This window comes from Arachis duranensis, chromosome 3 (assembly GCF_000817695.3).
Source record: "Arachis duranensis cultivar V14167 chromosome 3, aradu.V14167.gnm2.J7QH, whole genome shotgun sequence".
NCBI classification, from domain to species: domain Eukaryota; kingdom Viridiplantae; phylum Streptophyta; class Magnoliopsida; order Fabales; family Fabaceae; genus Arachis; species Arachis duranensis.
In genome coordinates this window covers 77,406,869-77,416,656 of record NC_029774.3, presented here as the reverse complement: position 1 = coordinate 77,416,656, position 9,788 = coordinate 77,406,869, and the positions used below count along the sequence as shown (strand labels likewise).

The 9,788-nt window shown below is 36.7% G+C and overlaps 1 non-coding gene across 1 annotated transcript; it reads left to right on the top strand.

Moving 5' to 3' along the window:
- Positions 1–2,212: 2,212 nt before the first annotated feature.
- LOC127746036 (small nucleolar RNA R71) lies at positions 2,213–2,320 on the top strand. The gene has a single exon (XR_008007657.1). It is a non-coding gene; the product is annotated as a small nucleolar RNA R71 (small nucleolar RNA).
- The last annotated feature ends 7,468 nt before the right edge of the window (positions 2,321–9,788 follow it).

The window sequence follows — 9,788 nt, the reverse complement described above, 5'->3', positions numbered from 1 at the left end:
GGATCCTGTGGGGTCCACAAATCCTGAGGTGTCAAGGATTTACCATCCCTGCACCAATTAGGCATGTAAAACGCCCTCTGCATGCAATCTGGGTATTTAACGCCAGATTGAAGCTTGTTTCTTGTATTAAACGCCCAAATGTAGCATGTTTATGGTGTTTAACGCCAGCCTGATGCTTGTTTCTGGTGTTAAACGCCAGCTTTCCTCAGGGTGCAATCCTGGCATTTAAATGCCAGACTGCTTCTTGTTTCTGGCATTCAACGCCAGATTCATACTCTGTTCTGGTGTTGAACGCCAGCCAGATGCTCCTTACTGGCGTTTAAACGCCAGTAGGCTCTTCCTCTAGGGTGTGCTGTTTCTTCTGCTATTTTTAATTTTAGCAATTGTTTTGTGACTCCACATGATCATGAACCTAATAAAACCTAAACGAACAATAGAAAATATAGATAATAAAAATTGGATTGCCTCCCAATAAGTGCTTCTTTAATGTCAATAGCTTGACAGTGAGCTCTCATGGAGCTTCACTGATGTTCAGAGCATTGTTGGGACCTCCCAACACCAAACTTAGAGTTTGAATATGGGGTTCAACACCAAACTTGGAGTTTGATTGTGGCTTTCCAACACCAAACTTAGAGTTTGACTGTAGAGGCCTTGTTTGACTCTGTATTGAGAGAAGCTTTTCATGCTTCCTCTCCATGTTTACAGAAGGATAACCTTGAGCTTTAAACACAAGGTAGTCCCCATTCAATTGAAGGACTAACTCTCCTATGTCAACATCAATCACAGCTCCTGCTGTGGCTAGGAAGGGTCTTCCAAAAATTATGGATTCATTCTCATCCTTCCCAGTGTCTAAGATTATGAAATCAGCAGGGATGTAAAGGCCTTTAACCTTTACCAACACGTCCTCTACCAAACCATAGGCTTGTTTTATTGACTTGTCTGCCATCTCTAATGAGATTCTTGCAGCTTGTACCTCAAAGATCCTCAGCTTCTCCATTACAGAGAGTGGCATAAGATTTATACCTGACCCTAGGTCACACAGAGCCTTCTTAAAGGTCATGGTGCCTATGGTACAAGATATCAATAATTTACCAGGATCTTGTTTCTTTTGAGTTAGAGTTTGCTGAACCCATGTATCTAGTTCACTAATGAGCAAGGGAGGTTCACCTTCCCAAGTCTCATTACCAAACAACTTGGCATTCAGCTTCATGATGGCTCCTAGATATTGAGCAACTTGCTCATCAATTACATCTTCATCCTCTTCAGAGGAAGAATAGTTTTCAGAACTCATGAATGGTAAAAGGAGGTTCAATGGAATCTCTTTGGTCTTTAGGTGAGCCTCAGATTCCTTAGGTTCCTCAGTTTGGAACTCCTTTTTGTTCAGAGGACATCACAGGAGGTCTTCCTCACTTGGATTTATGTCCTTCTCCTCCTCTTTGGATTCGGCCATTGTGATTATGTCAACGGCCTTGCACTCTCTTTTTGGATTCTCTTCTGTATTGCTTGGGAGAGTACTAGGAGGGGTTTCAGTGATTTTCTTACTCAGCTGGCCCACTTGTGCCTCCAAATTTCTAATGGAGGACATTGTTTCACTCATGAAACTTAAAGTGGCCTTAAATAGATCAGAGACTATATTTGTTAAGCTAGAGGGACTCTGCTCAAAATTCTCTATCTGTTATTGAGAAGATGATGGAAAAGGCTTGCTATTGCTAAGCCTGTTTCTTCGACCATTATTAAAGCCTTGTTGAGGCTTTTGTTGATCTTTTCGTGAGAAATTTGGATGATTTCTCCATGAAGAATTATAGGTGTTCCCATAGGGTTCACCCATGTAATTCACCTCTGCCATTGCAGGGTTCTCAGGATCACAAGTTTCTTCTTCAGAAGATGCCTCTTTAGTACTGTTGGATGCATTTTGCCATCCATTCAGACTCTGAGAAATCATGTTGACTTGCTGAGTCAACATTTTGTTCTGAGCCAATATGGCATTCAGAGTATCAATTTCAAGAACTCCCTTCCTCTAAGGCGTCCCATTACTCACAGGATTCCTCTCAGAGGTGTACATAAATTGGTTATTAGCAACCATGTCAATGAGTTCTTGAGCTTCTGCAGGCATTTTCTTCAGGTGAATAGATCCACCTGCAGAATGGTGCAATGACATCTTAGACAATTCAGACAGACCATCATAGAATATATCCAGGATGGTCCATTCTGAAAGCATGTCAGAAGGACACTTTTTGGTCAACTGCTTGTATCTTTCCCAAGCTTCATAGAGGGATTCACCATCTTCTTGTTTGAAGGTCTGAACATCCACTCTAAGCTTGCTCAGCTTTTGAGGAGGAAAGAACTTGGCCAAGAAGGCGGTGACCAGCTTATCCCAAGAGTTCAGGCTATCTTTAGGTTGAGAGTCCAACCATACTCTAGCTCTGTCTCTTACAGCAAAAGGGAAAAGCATAAGCCTGTAGACATCAGGATCAACCCCATTGGTTTTAACAATATCATAGATCTACAAGAATTCAGTTAAGAATTGAATAGGATCTTTTGATGGAAGTCCATGAAACTTGCAATTCTATTGCATTAAAGAAACTAATTAAGGCTTCAGCTCAAAATTGTTTGCTCCAATGGCAGGGATTGAGATGCTTCTTCCATGTAATCTGGAATTCGGTGCAGTAAAGTCACCATGCATCTTCCTTGCATTATTGTTGTTATTATTTTTGGCTGCCATCTCCTTTTCCTGTTCAAAAATTTCAGTTGGGTCCTCTTCAGAGTACTGTGCTTTAGCTGCTCTTAGCTTTTTTTCAAGGTCCTTTCAGGTTTAGGATCAGCTTCAACAAGAATGCCTTTTTCTTTGTTCCTGCTCATATGAAAGAGAAGGAAACAAAGAAAGAAGAGGAATCCTCTATGTCACAGTATAGAGATTCCTTTATGTGAGTAGAAAAAGAGGAGAATAGAGAAAGGATGAAAAAATTTGAACATAGAGAAGAAGAGAAGGTTCAAATTTTTAAGATGAAGAGAAGAGTGTTAGTAATTAAATAAATAAATAGAAGGAGAAGAGAGAGATAGAAATTTGAAAATTGTTTTTGAAAAATTGGTTAGTGATTTTCGAAAATTAAGAGAAGAAATAAAATTAAAATTAAAAATTTGAAACAATTAGTTAATTAAAAAGAATTTTAAAAAAGAGAGAGGTAATTTTCGAAAATTAGAAAGAGGAAAGTAGTTAGGTGGTTTTGAATAAGATAAGACATAGTAAAACAAACAAAAAGTCAATTCGTTAATAAAAAAATTTGAAAATCAATTTTGAAAAGATAAGAAGTTAGAAAAGATTTTGAAATTGATTTTGAAAAAGATATAATTTGAAAAAAAAAAGATATTTTGAAAAGATATGATTGAAAAAGATATTTTGGAAAGGATTTGATTTTTAAAATTAAAATTGATTACTTGACTAACAAGAAACTAAAAGATATGATTCTAGAATTTAAAGATTGAACCTTTCTTATCAAAAAAGTAACAAAATTCAAATTTTTGAATCAATCACATTAATTGTTAGTAAAGTTTTTGAAATTTTGAAATAAAGATAAGAAAAAGATTTTGAAAATCAATTAAAAAAATATTTTCGAAAAATAATAAGAAAAATGAAAAAGATTTGATTTTTGAAAAAGATTTTGAAAAGATAGTATTTTTAAAAATAAAATCTTGACTTGACTAACAAGAAACAACTTATTTAAAAAAAATTTTAACTAAGTCAACCCAAAGATTTCGAAAATTATGAGTAAAATAAAAAAAATATATTTTTTATTTTTGAATTTTTAATGATGAGAGAGAAAAAAGAAGAAAAGATGTCATATTTGTGTTTTTCTCTCTTTTTTTTTGTAAACAGCAAGATTGACACAAGACAAGAAAAATTAAGATCAAAACACATAATGCATGCAAGAACACTTCGAATGTCAAGATGAACACCAAGAACACTTTGAAGATCAAGATGAACAACAAGATTTATTTTTGAAAAAATTTTAAGTAAAGAAAACATGCAAGACAACAAACTTAAAAATTTTTAATGCTTAAACACTATGAATGCAAAATTGCATATGAAAAACAACAAAAAACACAAAACAAGAAAATTTAAAGATCAAACAAGAAGACTTGTCAAGAACAACTTGAAGATCATGAAGAAAACATGCATGAATTTTCGAAAAATGCAAAAGTTTTTAAAACATGCAATTGACACCAAACTTAAAAATTGACACTAGACTCAAACAAGAAACACAAAATATTTTTAGTTTTTATGATTTTATTACTTTTTTTGGATTTTTCGAAAATTATTTTTTTGAAAAATGAAAACAAATAAAAAAATTTTGAAAGATTTTTGAAAACTTTTTTGAAAAGAAAATTACCTAATCTGAGCAACAAGATGAACCGTCAGTTGTCCAAACTCGAACAATCCCCAGCAACGGCGCCAAAAACTTGGTGCGCGTAAATTGTAATCATCAACAATGGCGCCAATAAACTTGGAGCTCTCAAACGTGAATCACACTTTGTCACAACTTCGCACAACTAACCAGCAAGTGCACTACGTCATCCAAGTAATACCTTACGTGAGTAAGGGTCGATCCCACGGAGATTGTTGGTATGAAGCAAGCTATGGTCATATCGTAAATCCTAGTTAGGCGGATTCAAATGGTTATAATGGTTTTCGAATATAAAGATAGATAAAGCATGAAATAAAGATAGAAATACTTATGTAATTCATTGGTGGAAATTTCAGATAAGTGTATGGAGATGCTGTGTTCCTTCTGAATCTCTGCTTTCCTACTGCTTTCATCCAATCATTCTTACTCCTTTCTATGGCAAGCTGTATGTAGGGCATCACCGTTGTCGATCCCTGAATCCTACTCGGAATACCACAGACAAGGTTTAGACTTTCCAGATTCTCAAAAATGCTGCCAATTGATTCTAGCTTATACCACTAAGATTCTGATTAAGGAATCCAAGAGATACACGCTCGATCTAAGGTAGAACGGAAGTGGTTGTCAGTCACGCGTTCATAGGTGAGAATGATGATGAGTGTCACAGATCATCACATTCATCATGTTGACGTGCAGCGAATATCTTAGAACAAGAATAAGCTGAATTGAATAGAAAATAGTAGTAATTGCATTAATACTCGAGCTACAGCAGAGCTCCACACCTTAATCTATGGTGTGTAGAAACTCCACCATTGAAAATACATAAGTGATAAAGGTCCAGGCATGGCCGAATGGCCAGCCCCCAAAGTCTAAGAACTAAACGTCCGAAGATAGATACCAAGATGAAAATATAATAGTAAAAAATCATATTTATACTAGACTAGTTACTAGGGTTTACAGAAATAAGTCTTAGTGCAAAAATCCACTTCCGGGGCCCACTTTGGTGTGTACTTGGGCTGAGCTTGATATTTACACATAAAGAGGCTTCTCTTGGGGTTAAATGCCAAGTTGTAATATCTGTTTGGCGTTTAACTCTGGTTTGTGACGTGTTTCTGGCGTTTTACTCCAGAATGCAGCATGGAACTGGCGTTGAACGCCAGTTTGCGTCATCTAAGCTCAAACAAAGTATAAACCATTATATATTGCTGGAAAGCCCTGGATGTCTACTTTCCAACGCAGTTGAGAGCGCGCCATTTGAAGTTCTGTAACTCCAGAAAATCCATTTCGAGTGTAGGGAGTTCAGAATCCAACTGCATCAGCAGTCCTTTTTCAGCATGAATCAGATTTTTGCTCAGGTCCCTCAATTTTAGCCAGAAAATACCTGAAATCACAGAAAAATACACAAACTCATAATAAAGTCCAGAAATGTGAATTTTGCATAAAAACTAATAAAAACATCCCTAAAAGTAGCTAGATCCTACTAAAAACTACCTAAAAATAATGCCAAAAAGCGTATAAATTATCCGTTCATCAGAGACCCCAAAGCTTGTGCAGCCAATATTGTTGTCAATTTTGTAGTCAACAAGCATTTGAAATTCCTAATTCCTATAACACAATAGCAACAAGACTCACAATACAATGGGTGAGAATTCATAGGATAAAAAGAAAATAAAATCCAAAGGTAATAAGAACAAATAAAATAAACTCCTAAGACTTAGCAAAAAACAAGCAATCTATCTAAACAAGCTATTCACATATTCACATATTTACAATAGCAAAAACATGTAAGCAACATATGTACACTCAACCAAAATAAAATATTTACATATTAACATATATACAACAGCCAAAACAATACCATTGCAACTCCCCAACAACGGCGCCAAATTTGACAATGCCCAATTGTACGAGTTTGGATTTTCGCACTAAAAATAGGATTTGATGTTGCAAGTATAGTCCAAACCCAACAATTGATCATCAATCAAATAATAAACTCAATACAAAATAACCGAGAGTTTTAAGTCTCGGGTCGTCTTCCCTAGGAGTTGCAATGAAGTGTCTATTATTGGCTATGGGAAAGTGGGGATTGATGGCATGAGATTGCAAGAAATATAAAGTGCAATGAAATAAAAAGGCAAGGAAATGTAAATGGCAAGAAAGGTGAATAACAAGAAAGTAACTTAATATGCAAGTAAAAACAATGCAAATATAATTTAAGTGCCAAAAAGAGCTCTTGGTGAGAATTGGGTGATTAGAGATTCCTATCCTAGTTGTGGACCACAAACATGATAATTGTGTGTGGATTAATGCCAATTAGTCAACCCTACATCGAGAATAAGTCAAAAGGGCATAATTAATTTCAATCCACAAGTTCTAATCAACTCACTAATTAATTTAGTGAAAGACTAGCGTTAGTGGAAACCAAATTAATTAACAACCCTCACACAATGTGGAATGGACATCCACCACTCAAGTTCACCCAAACCACACAATTTCCCAACCAAGAGTATAGAAAACTAGGCTAAAATCATACCAAGCATTTTGTCAAACACTTGGTAGGCATAGAAAGAAAGTATGATAAAATGACAAGAAATAATAAATGCTACAACTACCAAGCAAGGAAAACAACCTAAGAACCCTAATTTCTAGAGAGAAGGGGGAGCTTCTCTCTCTAGAAAATAACCTACATAATGCTAAACTAACCCTAATTTCTCCCCCCTTTCACATGGAGTGAGGCCTTGTCTAATATATGAAGAATCAGCTTTAGAAGGTCGAAAAATTGGGCTTTGGAAGCCCAAAAATCGCCCCTAGCAATTTCCATTAAATTAGTCACGCGCTGGGACCTGTGCGTACGCACAGGTGTGTGTGCACACACACATGCTGATTTTTCTTTTGTGCGTATGCACAGGTAGTTGTGGCTCTTGTGCATATGCACAGGTAGTTATGCGCACGCACACTCCAATGTGTGCTTCTCCTTTGTTTTCTTCATGTTTTCTTCCTTTGTACATGCTTCTTTCCACTTTTGCCTTGCCAAACTTGCCTCTAGGACCTAAAATCACTCAACAAATATGTCATGGCATCGAATAGCATAAAAGTGGTTTTAAAATCACTAATTTAAGCTCAAAATAGCATGTTTTCATAATTAGGCACAATTTAGAGAGTAAACACAAAAGCATGCTATTTAAATGGATAAATGTGGGTTCATGTGATGAAATCCACTCAAATCAAACCAAAATATATCGTCAAATATGGATTCATCACTCATACACTGCTCCTACTGCAGATCTTTATGAAAAAAGCATTGTGGTGCCTCCTATAGCTGCAAACAACTTTGAACTAAAGTCACAGCTAGTCACTTTGGTGCAACAAAACTGTCAATATCATGGACTCCCTCAAGAAGATCCCAATCAGTTCATATCTAATTTTCTGCAGATTTGTGATACTGTGAAAACTAATAGGGTGAATCATGAGGTGTACAAACTTATGCTCTTCCTATTTGCTTTGATCGATAGAGCAAAGCTGTGGTTAGATTCTCAACACCAGGAGAGTTTGGATACTTGGGATAAGGATGTCATGGGTTCCTTACTAAATTTTTCCCACCAAAGAAGCTGACTAAGCTTAGGGTGGAGGTTCAGACCTTCAGGCAGAAGGATAGCGAGACTCTTTATGAAGGTTGGGAAAGATATAAGCTACTGACCAGGCAATGCCTTCTGGACATGTTCTCCAAATGGACCCAACTAGATATCTTTTATGAAGGCTTGGGTGAAATGTCCAAGATATTCTTAGATAATTCTGCAGGTGGTTCATTGCACATGAAGAAGACACCGGAAAAAACTATTGAGCTTTTTGAGTTGGTTGCTAGCAACCAATATTTATACTCATCCAGGAATCCTGTGAACTCTGAGACTCCTCAGAAGAGAGGTGTTTTGGAAGTGGAATATGTTGATGCTCTTCTTGCTCAAAACAAGCTTTTGACTCAGCAACTAAATCTAATTACTCAATAGTTGAGTGGAATGCAAGTTTCAGCTGTCAACACTCATAATGCACATCAAGAGGTCCCTTATGACATGACAGGTAATTTTATGCAAAATGAAAATTATGATTATGCTCAATCTTCTTCTGAACAGGTCAATTACATGGGGAGTGCTCCTAGAAATCCCAATAATGATCCCTATTCTAAGACCTACAATCTTGGATGGAAAAATCACCTAAAATTTGGGTGGAGAGAGCAATTTCAGAGGCCACAAAATTTTAATAATAATTCTCACGATGGTTTTCAACAGAATAATTTTAATAACCACCAGTTTCAGTCATCTCAGTAAGCAACTTCTCCGCCCCAGCAGAACAATATTTGGAAGCAATATTGGCAAGTTTTAGACAGGAAACCAGAGCATTAATCAAGAACTTAGAGATTCAGATGGGTCAATTAGCCATACAAGTTAATGAAATTGATTAGAGAACCATTAATTGCCTTTCAGGTAACACAATTCCAAATCCAAGAGAGGAATGCAAGGCTATCACCTTGATAAGTTGACAAGTGGAAAGTACGAAAGCACAAGTTAATGAGGAGCCAGTTGAAAAAAAAGCTCCAGAAGAGAAGAAGGAAGAAGTAGAGCACGTCCCTCCAAAGCGTGCGGACAACCCATTCCCAGACTCTCTTGACACTTATCCTACATTGCCAAAGGCTCCTAAGTACAAGCCAAAAAAGCCATATCCTCAGAGACTTCAAAAGGAGACCAAGGACAAGCAGTTTTCGAAGTTCTTGGAAGTCTTCAGAAAGTTGTAAATCAATATTCCTTTTGCTGAGATTTTGGAGCAAATGTGATGACAAGTCATCTTAGCCTAGTTTCACTAGTCTCTTTCTTTTGTTTTCACTTGAATTATGCACTTTCTTGAGGCCTAAGCAAGCTAATTTGGGTAGATTTTCATGCTTCCTTTGATTGAATCAACCATAGATAAATTCATGCTGTTTCATGAGATTTGATGCCATAATGGTTGCATATTAGGATAGAATGAATATCTCATGATTTTGAGCATAGCTTTGATGTGTTTGGTTGGTTAATGATAGGTGAAGAAAGCTTGGAGAAAGGTTGAAGTAAGAAGGAATGGCTAGAAGCAAAGAGAGGACAATGAAACAAGTGAAATTGAACCAGGAAGCATAAAGTTGGACTTGAAGTTAGCCCTCAAACTTTTGCACAAACTTTTGGGTGAAAAGTTAGCCTCAAAGTTAGACCCCTAACTTTTGGGCTAACGTTAGAACTTGAAAATCACTCTCTGGGCACTTAAAGTTTGCGCCAACGTTAGCCCCCTAACTTTTGGGCTAACGTTGGCACATGAAGTTTGTCCCAGGGCTACTCAACGTTTGCGCCAACGTTAGCCCCCTAACTT